The 17,402-nt window shown below is 42.9% G+C and overlaps 1 long non-coding RNA gene across 3 annotated transcripts in view; it reads right to left on the bottom strand.

Moving 5' to 3' along the window:
- The window catches only part of LOC308459574, a 133,932-nt gene extending 124,362 nt beyond the window's left edge, over window positions 1-9,570 (bottom strand). For all 3 annotated transcript variants that reach the window (XR_013978172.1, XR_013978173.1, XR_013978174.1), the window contains exons 1-2: window positions 8,593-9,570; window positions 2,618-2,700 (exon numbers count right to left, since the gene is read on the bottom strand). This is a non-coding gene — a long non-coding RNA (uncharacterized lncRNA). The remainder of the gene's footprint in view (window positions 1-2,617; window positions 2,701-8,592) is intronic.
- Window positions 9,571-17,402: the final 7,832 nt, after the last annotated feature.

Genomic DNA, 17,402 nt, shown 5'->3' with positions numbered 1-17,402 from the left:
CATGTGTGCAGGTTGAGACAGGTTTTAGATTTCCCCAGGGCAGGGGCCTATAACCTTGTACTTGTAAAGCACCAAGAGCATAAATGTTGCTATATCATCTTCATCATTTTTCTCCTCTTGGGAAATGGAAAGAAATCTCATCCCCCTTTCTCATCTGCATTCACTAAGAAAAGTTTCTGGAGGATTGAGTGCGGCTCCTGAACAACATGGGATGAAGATGAAATGAAATTTGCTGGTGATGGCAGAAGTGGGTGGGAACATTTTCTTCTGTGAACATCCTTATATTGGGATCCAAATCAATGGGCTGTATCCAATGGTAGTCATACTCAAAGCAGACCCATTTGAATGAATGGACGTAACTAACTTAGGTCCTTTAACTGGATACAACCCAATACAGTTACTAGTGATAATAATATGAAGGTAACCGTATTAAATGTAGCATGTAATATGCTACTGAAAGCTTCACACTATTCAATAAAGCCCAAACACCCATGGTCATAAATAAATGCATATATAAAGAACTGCAGTTTCCGTTCCCACCCCTTTTTTGACAATTAATTTTCCAGCCATCAGCTCTATGGAGAATAGGCTTCAAGGATTGAGCCTCCTGGCTCAAATCCCAGCAGGCCAATAGAAAGAACAAAGAGTTTATTATTTTATAGATTGACATAATTATTGAAGGCCAGGCTCATGAATTCTACATGCCAGTGGATGTTAATGTGGACTCTCTATCTGTCATTTACATGGGAAGCACATCACAGACTCCAGCAGGAATACAAAGTGGTCTGGATGGCTTTAAAACAACAGCAGAGCAAGGCAAAATCAGTGGCGTATGTGGGCCATAGAATTTTAGACCGACCTTCATTTGTTATTTTTGTCTTGGCGAAACACACACACTGTGTGACTCACACGCTTTGAATTCAACAATGCCATTCGTCTTAATACACATGATGTAGAACTAAAAACCACACAGCTCTAGCCATCCAGGTAACACGTGGACTAGGTCTCATTTACACAGCTGGCCAAAGCAGAGGATAATTGTTTCCTGGCTAGAGAGCCTCCTTGGTTCTAGGCACCATAAAAGAGGCCGGCGCAACTCCAGAAATGTGTTTACAATTGACCATGATTTATTAAAGACAGCCATTCTCAAACAACCAGGATTACAACTCATCCAAATGCTATTTAATTTTAAAAAAAAATCTGGTAGGCTGCTCTTACAGCTCTACACAGATGAATATGCTACTTTTATGTTCTCAATGCAATCTTGAATGTGTTTAAGAGTGTGAAAAGTTTGCATGCCTCTTCTCATTTTCTTCATCAAAAGCCCATTGCAAATGCTCTTAGGCAAGCAAAATGGACAATTCGGGGGCAAGAGACTTTATCACAGTGGCCAGCCCCACCCTATCCAACGCTCATTCGTTGAACAAAGTTTGAACTACGTGAGCAGATGCTTGAACATGCATTGGTTGGGGTGAGCCTCTCACCTGCACGGCCTTGTTCATTTTATGTGCATGAGATATTTGTAAGTATTTTTTTTTATCACCCTTCAATCCTATTCCAAGAAAGGTTTTCACCTTTGAAACAGCATTCATTGTGAACACATGAAGAGGGTTGTGGGACCATGCATGCAAACCAAGCCTTCAACATCCTCATCTCTGCTTTCCTGTGGTGAGCAGGAAGGCCTGAATGGAGCAGTTGACTCTGCTTATAAGTGTCTTGACAACTGGGGAAGGGTTGTGACTTCAGCCAAATGCACTTGCATTCTGCCTTTCTTGATCAATACAAGGGAAATCCAAGCAGAGTCGGTGGTGTGTAGTGGGGGCGGGGGGAGGGTGTATGTGTCCGTACATGATTTGGAAAATGCCCTGTTAGGAATAACCCCTGAACACAGCTTCTGTTTCCAAAGGTAACTTGTTTGACAAGGTCTGTCTGTGTATTGTGTGCAGGTGTCTCTCCAGAGATAAGAAATACTATTAGATGCAATACAGGACAGTGATATTCTGTACCTGGAAGAGTACAGAATCTAGACACATCAAAGAAGCGTTTCAGTTAAACGCGTTGTAAACTCCTATAGGGAAATCCAGTAGGGAAAGACTGGACTCCACAGCGCCATCTGGTGTCACAGTGTAATATTGCATATACAACACATATAAAATGCCTTTTCTTTACCAATCTAGCTGTTCCTGTAGTGCACTTGCAGTACTATGACATGACATCTTCCTGCTTCTAAGATTCCAATTTAAACATAATTTTTATAAAGGTCCTGGAATTCTGGTCTCTACTGCACATGCACCAATGCAGTCCCACCCCCTATTATACATTGCAAAGTTTCTGAATGTCAACTTACATTGGCATTCAACTGCAGCAGATTCTTCAGAGAATGAAGAGGACAAACTTAGGCATGTATCTACAAATCAAGCTGTGGCTGCTCATGTTACTTAGAATCATGGAATTGCAAAGTTAGAAGGGAACCCAAGGGTGATCTATTCCAACACCCTGCAATGCAGGAATCTCAACTAAATCCTATATGACAGAAGGCCATCAGACCTCTGCTTAAAAACCTCCACAGAAGGAGAGTCAACCACATTGCAAGGTAGTCTGTTCAAACAGCACTTACCATCAGAAGGTTCTTCCTGATGTTGAGTCCGACTCTCCTTTCTTGTCACCCAAAGCCATTGGTTTGGGTCCTACCCTCCAGACCTGCGGGTATGCAATGGTAAACAAATTTAATAAATGATTATGATGATGTTAAAAACACGCTTGCTCCATCTTCCATGTGGCAGCCCTTTAGATATTGGAAAATGGCTATCATTGCTTCTCTCAGACTCCTCTTTACCAGAATGAACATACCCAGTTCCTTCAACTGTTCCTCACGAGGCTTGGTTTCCAGACCCAAGTGTCTTGTGGTACATTAAAGACTTAGAAATTTAGAACTTCCGGGTCAGCGCCATTGGTGAATGGCGGAGTTCCTCCGACCGGAGGAACGGGCTCCGTGGAAACCGGGTCTTCCCGCCGTGGCGAAGGTGGGGACCCGTTAGAAATCCCAGGCAGAGGAAGCCTGGGAATGTGGGGTTCGGCAGGGCACCAGAAGCGCCCCCCTACTCGCGGGGAATCCCATTTAGGGGCTCTGGAGCGAAGTGGAGTGAGAAGCGCGGTGCTGCGAACTGACTGCTACTTTCATGGAGTGAAGCCGCACAGCCATTGTCAGAGAGCGCTGACTTTTTCCTGTGGATAATTGGATTTAAAACAAGTACCCGTGAGTAGAAACGGAAAATTGGATCAAGAAATTGCTTAATTTGGTATCGAAGCGGGAAGGTGCAAAACAGGAAGTCCGCCTTCCGTTTTTTGTATATAGACTAAAGCAAAAATTTTGTAAGCTAAAGCCGGGAAAGCTGTCAAAAAAGCCTAAATTTCCTTCATTCAGAATCACTGAAACCCCCCTTGGAAGCAGGAGAAAAGGGGGGGGGGACTCTGTTTAACCCTAGCAGGAGAGGGAGTGAAGAAAGATAAGTTTCCACCGTCTCTAACCTGGGAACGGGGTGTCAGAGACAGAAACTGTTGGAGAGGTTCATTGACTGTGAATGGAATATTTTGAAAGATAGCTAATGAAGAGAGACAAGTTGATTCTAATGTTGCCTTTTGCATTTTAAAGAAACAAAATATCTGAAAAACATCTGAAATATCTGGAAAATGAAAGTAACTTTCCTTTGCCTTAAAAAAAAAAAATGGATACAAATAGAAAGTCTCCTCTAGAGGGAGCTTGTTAAATTGTTGCTGCAATATACTTGAGGACCCAACATCTGTGAGATTAAGATCGTGGGAACAGTCTTTTCTGACCTTGACCAAAGATGAGCTGGGAGGAAGATTGGGTCCTTGCTGGAACAGATGCACGAGAAGATGGACTTGATGAATGAGAAAATGGATTTGACTGTCGTGGTTAATAACTGTGGACAAACAGGGAACATTGATACAGAAATCATCCAGGGACCAACCTATGATTCTGTACTGACTGGGCAAGTGCAGATGACAATGGAGGAAGATGCGGTTGCACCTCAAATAATACAAATGGAGAGACCCGAGGCCCTACAGGAGCATAAGCCGCTGTCATTGAAGGTTGAAGTGGGCCAGGGGGAGTTTGGAGATGAGGAGGTTCCTAATTTTGGAGAGACCTTGAAATATGATTTTAAATACTTTTTGGATTATATCGAGGACTGTGGCGAGCGGGACTGTGGGGAATGGGCGGGCTGGATGAAGGGAGATGGAGACAATTTTGGGTTGGAATCCCCCAGAGACCTACTTCTCAATGAGAAAGGAAAGAAATTAAGAAAGAGACCAACAAAAGACAAGGAAAAGGGCAAGTATAAACAAGAAGAAGAACTGCAGAAGGGACATGGAAGAGACTTAAGGGCCTCGGACATAAGGCTTCCAGGTTGATGGACTAGATGGAATGGACAGTAAGGACTGACACGATCCGAGACCAGGAAGAGGAGACGCTGGATGATGATTGGAAGAAAATTTATAAAGGAAACTTTTTATTTAGAATTTGCTTAATGAATATTAGGGAAAATGTTGGAATAAAACTATATGACTCTAGCAGAAATGATATCAGGAGCTATGTATATTTGAAAACTAAGATTTAAGCTTTAAGGTATTTTGGGGTAAGATAAGGTTAAATAAATTAAGGTAATTTGAATAACAGAATATGGGGAAAGATGGAAAGGATTTGTTGAGTTAATTATTAGGTTAAATTGTTAAGATATATTTTTTAACAAAAATTGAGAAAGATGGAAAGAATTTGCTGAAATAACTAATTAAACTAGAATACAAAAAGGGAGGTGTGAGGAGGTCAATGAAACAAGCAAATGGAAATTATAGATATGCAATTGGGATTTGTGTCTTTTTTTCCTTCTTTTTATTTTTCGTTTGCTGTATTGTTGTATTGGTTTTTATGTTCTGCGTTTTTCTCTTTTTTTGTATTGTAGTGTTGTTCTTTATTCTTTATTTTTTCTTTTTTTGTAATTTTGAAATTATTAATAAATATTATTTAAAAAAAAAAGAAATTTAATACAGCATGAGATTTCAAACTAACAAACTAACATGGCTACCTTTCTGGAAATGTAATCATAGGTCAACTCTTTCTTTATTTTGCCTGATATTATTCAGCCTGACTTGGCAGTGGTTCTCGAGGGTATCAGGCAGAGGTCTTCCCCATCACTTCTTACCAGTTCCTTTCAGTTGGAGATACTAGGAATTGAATCGGGGACATTTTGCATGCAAAATGTGTTATTTGCCCACAAACTATAGCTCCCACAGCTTGTTGGTCAAGTTAGGTTTATATGGGGCTGCCACATGTTTCTAGGGTTTCCCAGACATATGCAGGATTCGGCCCTCGCAAATCATGTCAAAAAGCTCAACAACTTTGCCCCCCCCCCCCAAAAAAGCTCATGAACTTTGGTGTCCGGATTTTCACTTTTCTGAATATGGCAACCCTAGGTTTATTGAATGCATGCTACTTGCAAACAAAACGCCTGAAAATGATTTATGATAACAAAATAAATAATAAAAAACATAAACATATTTAAAACATTACCAAGGGGGGGAAACCCCTATCATTGGTGCTTCTTGATGTTCGGTGGTTCCCAAACCTTTTTAAATATTGCTGAACAGCAATGGATGCATTATTTACAATATTGCACTATTCCGTAACTAATTGCTAAATTGACTTTATGTAACCCAAGTGCTTAGATTGCCAAATGATCCTTAGTGGAAGTAAGCAAATGTATTTGGCGTTAATTTGCTACAAATGAAAAAGTGTTATTTGAAACACCGAGACAAAGGATGGAGAGAGAAATATCAGTGTTAACACCTGCAGAGCTACAGCACAAAAGTCTAAACCTTTGCCTGATTCACATGTGCCACAAATGCATAGAATAGCTTCACAGGACACAAGATGGAACACGTGATAGCTGACCTTTTTTAGAAGACTTGCTCTTTAGGCAATGTATTCCCAACATACACTGCTAGTTTTGATTTCAGTTCTGGAGAGGACTGCCAATAATTAATTGATATTTGAGAAAACATTTCCCTGTCTAAAATCAGGCCATTTCTATCTGAGAAACAATTCTTTCAAAAAAAGCATGCAGGCAAACACTGGTATTGGCCTAGGCCTAAGATTCTAGTGGGAATAATTTGATTACTAATTATAAATTTAAAACCCAAATCCAAACAAAGGACTTGAGAATGGTTATTTTATGAAAATGTTGAAGATTTGTTTATTATTTAACTGTACTATTTGCTCCATTGACTTCAATGGGAGATAGGTGCATCAAATCACTGCTGGGTTGGACCACGAATCTATAAATCATTGAAAAAATACTGGAATCATTGAAAAAATACTGGGTAGAAACTCCCAATCCCTTTCAGTGACCATGTTTTAATTGTTAAAGAAGATTCCAACCCCCTCTGGTTCTGCATGAAACTAGACCATTAAATATATATATATTAGGAATATGAAACACCTTTTTAAAATTTCATCTGCATTTTGCATATTTTTGGACAGTTTTCCTGCCCTCCATATAATTAGCATGTGTTCAAGGTTCCATGCCCCAACTGCCTGTTCAAATGAATTTCATGAAATGGTATGAATTAATCTTGGTTGTTGCTAGGTATCTTCAATCTTTTATGGGACTGGTCCTTATGAATAATGAAAGCCAGAGGACAAAAGGTTCTCATAAGTAACTAGCAATACCCAGGGGAAATAGAAGTGCTTTAAAACTGGGGGAAGGCTAGGCGGATGCCAACAGAAGGATTCCTTTCTCACTTTCTGAAATAAGATGATGTATTATTTGCCTGGGCAATCACCTGTCAAAATAGATTCATCATGCTCAGTTGCTAAGCGGTCTTTTACTTAGAGAGGCAGCTTGCGAAGTGCAGATTTTTAATAGTATTGGAAGCCTAAAATAAACACCTCATTTTTCTTGGTTTGAATAAAATTGTTAAGAGTTTCCCAGCAGTGCCTTCCTTTATAACTTGTCTCCATACCCTCATACCAAGAGCATCCTCATATATAGCCCTGATTGAATTTTGAATTAAGGCCTCATATGAACACAAGTAAGATTTGAGACTTTTGAATTATGGTGCTGGAGGAGACCCTTGAGAGTCCCATGGACTGCAAGAAGATCAAACCTATCCATTCTTAAGGAAATCAGCCCTGAGTGCTCCCTGGAAGGACAGATCCTGAAGCTGAGGCTCCAATACTTTGGACACCTCATGAGAAGAGAAGACTCCCTGGAAAAGACCCTGATGTTGGGAAAGATTGAGGGCACAAGGAGAGGGGGAAGACAGAGGACGAGATGGTTGGACAGTGTTCTCGAAGCTACCAGCATGAGTTTGACCAAACTGCGGGAGGCAGTGGAAGACAGGAGTGCCTGGTGTGCTCTGGTCCATGGGGTCATGAAGAGTCGGACACGACTAAACGACTAAACAACAACAAGATTTGAGACGCACATATGTACTCCTTTTATATCCCAACTTTCCTTCAAGGCGTCACAACAACAGCCGTGGGGCTGTTCCATTCCCCACGCACAAACATATATTTAATTTTCACAACAACTCCGTAAGATAGATCAGGCTGAAAGACATTGGTTGGCCCACCCCTGGTGAGCTATGTGGCTGAGTGAGGATTTGAACCCAGGTCACTGAGGTCCTGGTCTAACCCTTTAAGGATGACTCCACGCTGACTCACACAACGCAGTGTAAAGAGGATGTATGGCAGCCCCAAGCCCTTCCTTCCCACCACCAATGACCGGACAGCCAGTACCACTCACTGCATAAAGAAATAGCCAACACATTTTGCTGCCTTAGGTAGACTATAAATGGAGCTGCTCCTGTTTCAGCATCTGAGGCAATAACCTCACAAGCATTTCGCTCCCTGTCCACCCCCCACAGCAATGAATTATTATTATTATTACCTAATTAATTCCAATTGTGCATCACTTCCAAGAGGGAGAGATTTCACAATACACTAAAAGCATATGTAAAATAATTAATTACATATACTGAAACAGATTTCAGTCAAATACTGACTGGGATAAAAATCTTCACTTAGAAGTTTTGTTGAAAGGAAAGCCTTCAATGGGCACCAAAAATATAACAACAGAGTCTCTTTTCTCAGATTCGTATGCCAGCTGAACACTTTTGCTTGTTTGTTCAGGCATTTACAGGGTATTAGTGCCTGGCTCTGTGACTTATATTATATTTTTATATCGTAAATAACAAGATGATCTATCTTGTATTTTGCTGCCCTAGGCTCCTTGTGGAGGGACGGCAGGATAAAAATTTTATATATGGATTTGGTTTCAATCTGTTGCCCCTGGTCTGATTTTGCTCTGCACTGAAAGGGACACCCACCCACCCACCCAAAAATGTTGATTGAAATAATAAACAAACAAATAACTAGGCACCAAAAGAAGGATAAGGAGCTAGTTAGTAGGGAGACGCCAACAAACATTGCAAAAGGCAAGCTTTCAAGATGGCACCGTCCCTCAGGAGCGAAGGTTCAGCATTATTTGTATTAGTTTTTCGGCACCTTACCAAAATGCAGGCCCTGCCAAGAGCACTATGGCGTTGTGGGCACTGATGAGCGCCACATCGACACTGTTTGGGTCAACCTTAGAGCTCTCCATTTCACGTGACAAGTTCCTGTCAGACCGTGACAGCTTGCATGACGCTATCAGGCCACACAGACAGACCACAGGCAGAAAAATAGACTGTGGGAACGTTAACAGCTGTGTCGAAGAGACAGTTGGCCATAGAGAGGGACATTTGTTTTGCACTGCTCCTGCATCTTTCGCAGCAACCTGACATAAATATTTAAGCTTCACCTGGTAATTTTCTCCGCCCAGCTTCTGTTTAAAGTGCAGAAGCAGCGCCAGTAATAAGGCCGGGCAGCTGTTATATGCAGGGGTAGGGAAAACACACACACACTGGTTTTGCTTCACTTCTATACAACTGTTATAACAATAGGAGTACTGTCCTTTTCTCCATATATTGTTTCTAAAATATAGTCCTCAAGGTGCATATCAAATGGGGAAAGGGGTTGTTAAGTGCATACCCTCCAACATTTCTCCAATGAAAAGAGGGGTGTCGTATTCCATTATTATTATTATTATTATTATTACTCCCTGCCCCTCTGACTGGGTTTCCCCAGCTACTCTGAGTGGCTTCCTAAAAGCATAATAAAACATCAAGCATTAAAAACTTCCCTGTACAGGGCTGCCTTCAGATGTCTTCTGAAGGTTGTATAGTTACTTATCTCTTGGCTCGGGGGTTGCATAACTGATCATATCCTCCAACCTTTTTCTGATCAAAATAGGGACATCCTACCATACCCTCCAGCTTTTCTCTGATGAAAATAGGGACGCCCTAAGGAAAAGCGGGACATTCTGAGATCAAATTTTTTAAAAAAGGGATGGCTTCTGTAAATCCAGAACTGTCCCTGGAAAACGGGGACACTTGGAGGGTCTGTAAGAGCTTAGAATTATTTTAGGCCAAGGTTGGGGAGCCTGTAGGACTCCAATGCCCATCAGCCTTGTCCATCAACCAGACAGGTTGAGGTGAATGGGAGGTGAGGAGGGCCACAGGTTCCCTGTTCTGGTTTTAGGGCCTAACTAAGAGAGGGCCTGTAACTGAGCCTTTCTCAGGCCTGGCCAGAGTGAGTTAGCCGCCTCAGCAAATTGTTGGTTATTTAATTTATTATGATTATATTGGTATTAGCAGAGACACACTTGTGGGATTTCTGTCTCTGGTGTAGAAACAAAGAACCTTGATAGATTCTTGGGCCCTTTGAACCTGGAGACTTGAGAGGTGAGAGTATCATTTTCTGCTCTACTCAGGCAGCAAAACATGGTGGGCCAAACTCTGCCTTTCCTACCAACAAAGCCCCTGACAAAGGATGTCCGATTATGAAGTTTTTTTTATGCACAAATGCAGGGAAAGGGAAGAAAGGTCCCAAATGTGCAGTTTTCCCATTAGATGGTATCATCAGTACATTGCCGCTTGAATCAGAATAGCAGCTTTGATGCAAACTGTGCTTCATGATGGTTTACAGAACTAAAAGCTTTGTGGCACCACAGTAGGATTCAAAATGTTTTGGCTAAAAAAGGAAACCTCCTTACATCTGAGGCCAAAGCAATTTTTATTCTTGGCTTCCTTAATTAACATCAAGCTCAGCATAGAGTTGCCATGCTAAATAAATACTGCAGTATTTGTAAATATGAAGCTGTTTTTGCCTTCAAAATAGTTATACTGTAATTTGGATATTCTGACAGGGAGACTAATTCTACTGGAAGTCTGTCTAGGCTCCTGGGAGCCATCGGTTGCGCTATCTTAACCGTAAAAAGTCATGGTCTTTAGATTTAAATCAATTAAAACATTATCATTATTATTATGTTAAAATTGCCTAAGCTTATTTTGAAGGGAGCCTGCAGTTCAGCAAAAAGTCTCTGTGGTTTTACACAGATGGGGCCAAGCTGTGTCTTTCAGTTTATGCTGCTGTGTTTGAGAAGGAGGTGGCAAGGCCATATTCCAAGCCACCAAAGTGAACCACCATTGACCAGGATGCCTTCCACCAGACGTCAGTCCCTATCCTATCTAAAGTAATTGAGGCACAAATCTGTCTCCCACCCAAGCATAAGAATGTCGGCTTCTTTTCCTTGCAGTCATAAGAATGAGGGGATTAAAAAGTTGGTTTTCATTGCTAGCTAATGGAAAATTAAAAATTTACATGCTTCTAATGAATGAAATAAAATGCATAAATTTAGGCTTGAGATAATAGTTTCCCCACATACTTTTAAAAAGTAAAGCTGAACTAACAGTGAGGCCAGATATGCAAGTTGGCAAATTTATGCGTATCGATCAAACCAAAGCTAATGAAGGTGGATGTTTATAGTTTTGTGAACACTGACCTTGTCACTTCCCATGTAGCTCCAATTAGTGTGTTCAAATGTGGCATCACTAAGTCAGCCCAAGAGCTGGTGTGGTTTATTTCCCACCCATTGGAATATATGAGATGGTATTTAGGGGACGCAGGTGGCGCTGTGGGTAAAACCTCAGCGCCTAGGACTTGCCGATCGCATGGTTGGCGGTTCGAATCCCCGTGGCGGGGTGAGCTCCCGTCGTTTGATCCCAGCTCCTGACCACCTAGCAGTTCGAAAACACCCTTAAGTGCAAGTAAATAAATAGGTACCGCTTTATAGCGGGAAGGTAAACGGCGTTTCTGTGTGCTGCTCTGGTGCCGGTTCGCCAGATCAGCTTCGTCACGCTGGCCACGTGACCCGGAAGTGTCTGTGGACAGCGCTGGCTCCCGGCCTCTAGAGTGAGATGAGCGCACAACCCTAGAGTCTGTCAAGACTGGCCCATACGGGCAGGGGTACCTTTACCTTTACCTTTTGTGTTTTAAAATGAAAAATATATGAATGAACAGGGTAGAAAAAGGGGAAATGATCCCTTACACACATAGTTCCCATTGTGACAGCAGAAACCCTGCAAGGCATATGGAAAGGCAGTTCATCTGCCTAGGATTCTCCCTCCCCACCTCACTTTTTAGATTGTTTTACTGGTGTTGAATGTCACTGTATCAACCACCTTAAGAACTTTGCTGAAAGGCGGTCTATATCCACACCGTGATCAACTCCCGCCCGGAAACCAATGTCCCCACTGTGGAAGGACGTGTGGATCCAGAATTGGCCTCCACAGTCACTTAAGGACTCATTATCAAAATGTGTTTATGGAAGATAATCTTTCTCGGCTACGAGTGATCGCCAAAGAAGACGAAGAAATACTATTCCAAATATATCTGTTAATAAATCATGAAACAGACACAGCTGTTTTTATTTTAACCACACCATCATGAGGGCAAGACTGAGATTTATTTTTGGGGGGGGGTAATGCCCAGCAGGGTTGTTTCAGCTTTGGAATAAAGTTTTCCTCCCAAGGAAATTCATGTTTAAAACTTTGCTGTGAGTTGTAGTGTGGAGCACAAAGAACCCAGCAAAGATTGAGTGCTATCAACCTGCTTATGAAGAAAAAGCAGAGAGCAGGGGAATTACAGCTAGCCTGTCACTAATGTGGCATCCGATTTTCACATTAAGATTTATCATGCTATCATTAGAGTACTCACATCTTCAGCTGTAACAAACACCTATTACTGTCTGTAATGTTTGTTGGCATCACGACTGTTAAGGAAGGCAAGAGATCACATGTTACCTAGGAAACCGGCGTAGTGTATGCAAGGGAGAATGATACCATTCTGCTTGGGAGGTGGTGAGATGCTCTTCTGATATCAGTCAAATTACACTACCTCATGTTTATTCATGCAAGAGCAAACTTTCTGCCATTAATGAAAGCACTGACAGCCAACTTAGTCCTTTTTGGTAATGAATATCGTGTCAGTCACAGAGGCCCATTGCAGTGAGGGAGTTTGGATATCCACATAGAAATGGGCAAGCTGATCTAGGAAACCAACATAGGAAGCTGCTTTATTCTGAATCAGACAACTGGTCCATCTAGCTTAGACATTGGCAGTGACTCCCCAGGGTTTTCAACAGGACACACTTCCAGCCCTACCTTGAGATGCCAGAGATATTGAACCAGGAACCTTCTGGTGCAAAGCAAATGCTTTAGCACTGCACCATTGCCCTTCTGCATCAGTGTCAAGGGGAGAAGGTTCATGGGCCTGATAATCACTGCGTTTCTTAGGTCCAAAATCCAAGGAATGCCAATTTGCTTAAAAAGAGTTTACTTAATGCTGCCACTTTTATTTTAATGGAAAAGCAACCTGATTTGGTGCTTCACTTCAAATACCCACCACAGCTGGCTGCTATTTGCCTCAAAACGTACTTTATGCAGTCAACAGCACCCTTGGGGTGGGGAAATGTAGTGTTTAAGTATTCCACAAAGATTCTGAACTTGGCATCCCAACCGCCAGCAATGTCATGATCTCGGCTGAAGAGATGGAGGCTCAGCCTGCCACCTTGTTGAGCTCCGGTCAAGGGGGTTGCTACTGTAGGTGAAGGCATGTTTGCAGGTGCCTGTGTGCCTTCCTGGTATAGTGGTACCTCAGGTTAAGTACTTAATTCGTTCCGGAGGTCCGTACCTAACCTGAAACTGTTCTTAACCTGAAGCACCACTTTAGCTAATGGGGCCTCCTGCTGCCGCCGGGCCGCCGGAGCACGATTTCTGTTCTCATCCTGAAGCAAAGTTCTTAACCTGAAGCACTATTTCTGGGTTAGTGGAGTCTGTAACCTGAAGCGTCTGTAACCTGAAGCGTATGTAACCCGAGGTACCACTGTAACTCCTATGGCACTTGCGAACGTTCTCAGTAAATATTCCCTGAAAAATCCACAATAAAGTAGAAACGGTTTGCTATTCCTGCTTAGTTAACATAAGAGAAGCCCTTGATAGATCAGGCTAATGGCCCATTATCCTGGCCAACCAGTTGCACAAGCGCACTTTCCTGAGCACAAGAGCAATGAGGACATTTCATTAGATGTCGGGAAAAGTCCATCCTTCCATCTCTTCTGAACTGTGGAGGGGTTCAAAGACCTGCTCTTTGTGAGCAAGCATGGCAGTGTGTGAGGTAGTTGCATTTCCCCCACTTTAGTGGGGCAGCTGATGCGGGTCATGTCCACACTGTTATGCGCTCCCATCTCTTTTTCTGCTCCTTTTGATGTGGCCGCCATTCTGTCACACTGTTTTGTGTTACGCAGCACACTGCATGGCAGCCATTTGGTGATACGCCGCAGTCCCACAACAACCGTGATGTTGTGTCTGGCACCCTCACAGCACTTTTGCAAAATTCCAAAATGTGCCCACTGCCCCCCAAATATTGCTGACCTTGTTGATGTTGAAGCGGAGGCTGGCTCTTGATAGAAGATAAAGGAAATGTTGGGAAATGGTAATCTGCTTCCCCGCATGATAAGCAGGGATTCTCTGGTCCCTGAAAAGGCAGAGAAGGGGAGTACAGTCTGTGCTAGGAGCAGCTGCCCTAAGCTCTGAGTGGTTTGGGACCCTGAAAACACTGACATCATGCTTTAGAATTACCGGAGTTGACCTAAACACAGTTCTATCAAAAAAGTCCCTGTAGAGCACAGATACATCACTTCTGCATAGCTGTCTGTGGACGCCACTAGCTATGCTCTCCTGTTTTCCAAAAGTTCAGTTAGAACAAAGATTCTGTTCAATGGCTGATGTTTTGGTCAGAGTTAATGATCAATTTCCAACTTTTCTTGCCTGCTCCTTCTATAAAGCCTGGGTAAACATCCTCACTGACTTTCAGTTGCTGTATTTCATTATTGATTACCACCTCGGCTCCTTATCCTTTCCTCTTTCCCCACTTTCATTCTCTCCCTTAACACACGGCATCAGTAAGCCAAGCAGAGTGTAAAAGAAATACTACCAACCAGCGCCAGCACACTGTACTAAATCGAATAGCGATAATATGCTTGGAGATGATGCTCATCTTAATCCCGAAGGACACCACACCTCCACAGAGTGCTAAACAGGAAAAAAGAAACGAGACTATAACTTAAAGGAAATCCTGGCAATGCTAATGGTATGTCTTGGCAGGACACCTAGGGTTTTCATTTTCATTTATCATCACTTTTTTATGAGGCATACCTCAGCAGCATCCAGCCAGCTCAGTCTGGTGAAAAGATATGCGTTCGTCTGCAAGCTGCCTAAAACTAGATCGGGTCTGGCAGACGCACAACTTCATCTTAGGTCCGAGAGCAATGATTCTCATAACGATTGGTGGAAAGGATGTTGCTGGCTATAGACCTTCCTCCTACAAGCTGTGGAGACTGGGCAGGAGGCAGGACCAGGCTTCCCACTGGGCAGAGGGAGGTGGCTGCTTCAACCCCCAAGGTGCACCCTTCCATTGTCTTGCAACACAGATGCCAACCAAGTGGGCAGATTTTGACAGACAGGACTGTGCATGCCACCTGGGTCTGCCCTCCACCTCCTAAGCTACTCTGCTGCTCTCAGGTACAGTGGGTGATGCTGTTTCAACACCAGTGTTTCAACAGCCTGCCCTGTTAGCTTTTGCACATGGAATAGGAGCAGGTATATTTTCCTTCGCCACAGGCAACAGACCCTCCTGAGGTATCTACAGCAACGAGTAACTATTATTCCCAACATTTGGCCACGACATGAAAGTGCTTGGTCTTGAGAAGGGCTAATAATAATAGTAATAGTAATAGTAATAGTAATAGTAATAGTAATAATAATAATAATAATAATAATAATAAATTTTATTTTTACCCCACCCTCCCCAGCCAAGACCGGGCTCAGGACGGCTAACACCAAATATAAAAACAATTGATTGAAATACAGCTTCAAAAACAAGATTAAAATACAACATTAAAACATTAAAATGCAGCCTCATTTCAGTGGAAACTCAATCAAAAACTTTTTTGGGGAGAAAAACATCAAGTCTTCACCAAGGCTAACTATCCAGACTGGTCCTACATGGGCCAGAAAATAGCCAGGGAAGTCCCCAAATAGAAGTTCCAACACAGAAGGAGAAAGGAAAAAAGAAAGAGCTTGATTCCAAGCTGAAGGCCAGGCGGAACAACTCTGTCTTACAGGCCCTGCGGAAAGAAATCAGATCCTGCAGGGCCCTGGTCTCATGAGACAGAGCGTTCCACCAGCCAGTGTTGAAAAGGCCCTGGCTCTGGTTGAGGCTAATCTGACTTCCTTAGGGCCCGGGACCTCTAGGGTGTTGCTATTTATGGACCATAATGCAGGGACCCTCTCCATATGGAGGCACACTTCGCATTTTAGAGTCCTGGTTTTCCAAGGTTCTAAAAGGCACAGGGAGCACCCACAAGTACAGGAGGCCCCCCACTTCAGAAGTTCTCCCTGCGAGTTGTGGAGAGAGATGAAAATGAGGATGGGGAAGGGCTAGAATAGCCATCTCTGGGGACACTCCTTTATGTGTTTGCCTAATGTTTGGCCCTCCAGATGTTGCTGAAGTACAGCTCCCATGTGTCCCAGGAAGAATGGCCAATGGCCAGGGATGGTGAGAGTTACAGTTCAGCAACCTCTGGAAGTCCATGTTTCCTCACACCTGATTTAGCCACTCGTCGGCATGCCTAGCATGGGTTCTTGTGTTTGTCAGCTATGCAGTCTTGTGTGATAACAGAGTGTGACTGCTTACCACTCGCTTCAACCATACATTGCTGGCATATGGACATATAGTAAAGGTAAAGGGACCCCTGACCATTAGGTCCAGTCCTTAAAGGTCCAGTCGAAGGCGACTCTGGGGTTGCGGCGCTCATCTCGCTTTATTGGCCGAGGGAGCCTATGTACAGCTTCCGGATCATGTGGCCAGCATGACTAAGCCGCTTCTGGCGAACCAGAGCAGTGCACGGAAACGCCGTTTACCTTCCTGCCAGAGCGGTACCTATTTATCTACTTGCACTTTGACATGCTTTTGAACTGCTAGGTTGGCAGGAGCAGGGACCAAGCAACAGGAGCTCACACCGTCGTGGGGATTCGAACCGTCGACCTTCTGATCGGTAAGTCCTAGGCTCTGTGGTTTAACCCACAGCACCACTCATGTCCCTATATGGACATATAGTCTCAAGCAAACGTGTTCCTCATGAGAAAAAAGGTTCCCACTCTTGCTTTAAACATTCATAGGAATTGGAGTTGTGTTCAAGTAATATACAGTGGTACCTTGGGTTACATACGCTTCAGGTTACAGACTCTGCTAACCCAGAAATAGTACCTCGGGTTAAGAACTTTGCTTCAGGATGAGAACAGAAATCGTGCTCTGGCGACGCGGCAGCAGCAGGATGCCCCATTAGCTAAAGTGGTGCTTCAGGTTAAGAACAGTTTCAGGTTAAGAACAGACCTCCAGAACGAATTAAGTACTTAACCCGCGGTACCGCTGTACAAGAAGTTAGAGGGTTTACTGGATTTTTTTTTGGGGGGGGTAGGAACAAGGTACAATTAAATAATTAGAATCACAGTATTGTAATGTGGCATGTTATACTTTCCATATTTCTTACAGGGCATTTCCCCCCTCAATGCATGCAGAATTTTACTTGTCAAGGAGTTTTAAGACCTTATTAATTCAGTAAAGTAAAGGGTATTTGAAAACCTCAGTGGTATAGTGATTTGCATTAATGTAGCTAAAGCAACATCCTTCCTTTGGAGTGTGCAGCAAAGTAAAGTCAAATTATTGATAAAACAATATAGTCTACAGCTTGAATAACTTTTGCATCTGTATTCTGCTCATGTTCAGGTATGGCTGTGAAATGAAGTCTATTCTCTAAGCCTTGTAAATCCTGGCCCAACCATACCATACTGTACCAATAACAACACTGATATTGCTTTAA

Source organism: Podarcis pityusensis (assembly GCF_964106645.2).
Source record: "Podarcis pityusensis genome assembly, chromosome: 12".
Lineage (NCBI taxonomy): Eukaryota > Metazoa > Chordata > Lepidosauria > Squamata > Lacertidae > Podarcis > Podarcis pityusensis.
Note: the sequence above shows the minus strand (reverse complement) of the source record. Positions and strands in the feature narration are given on the sequence as shown.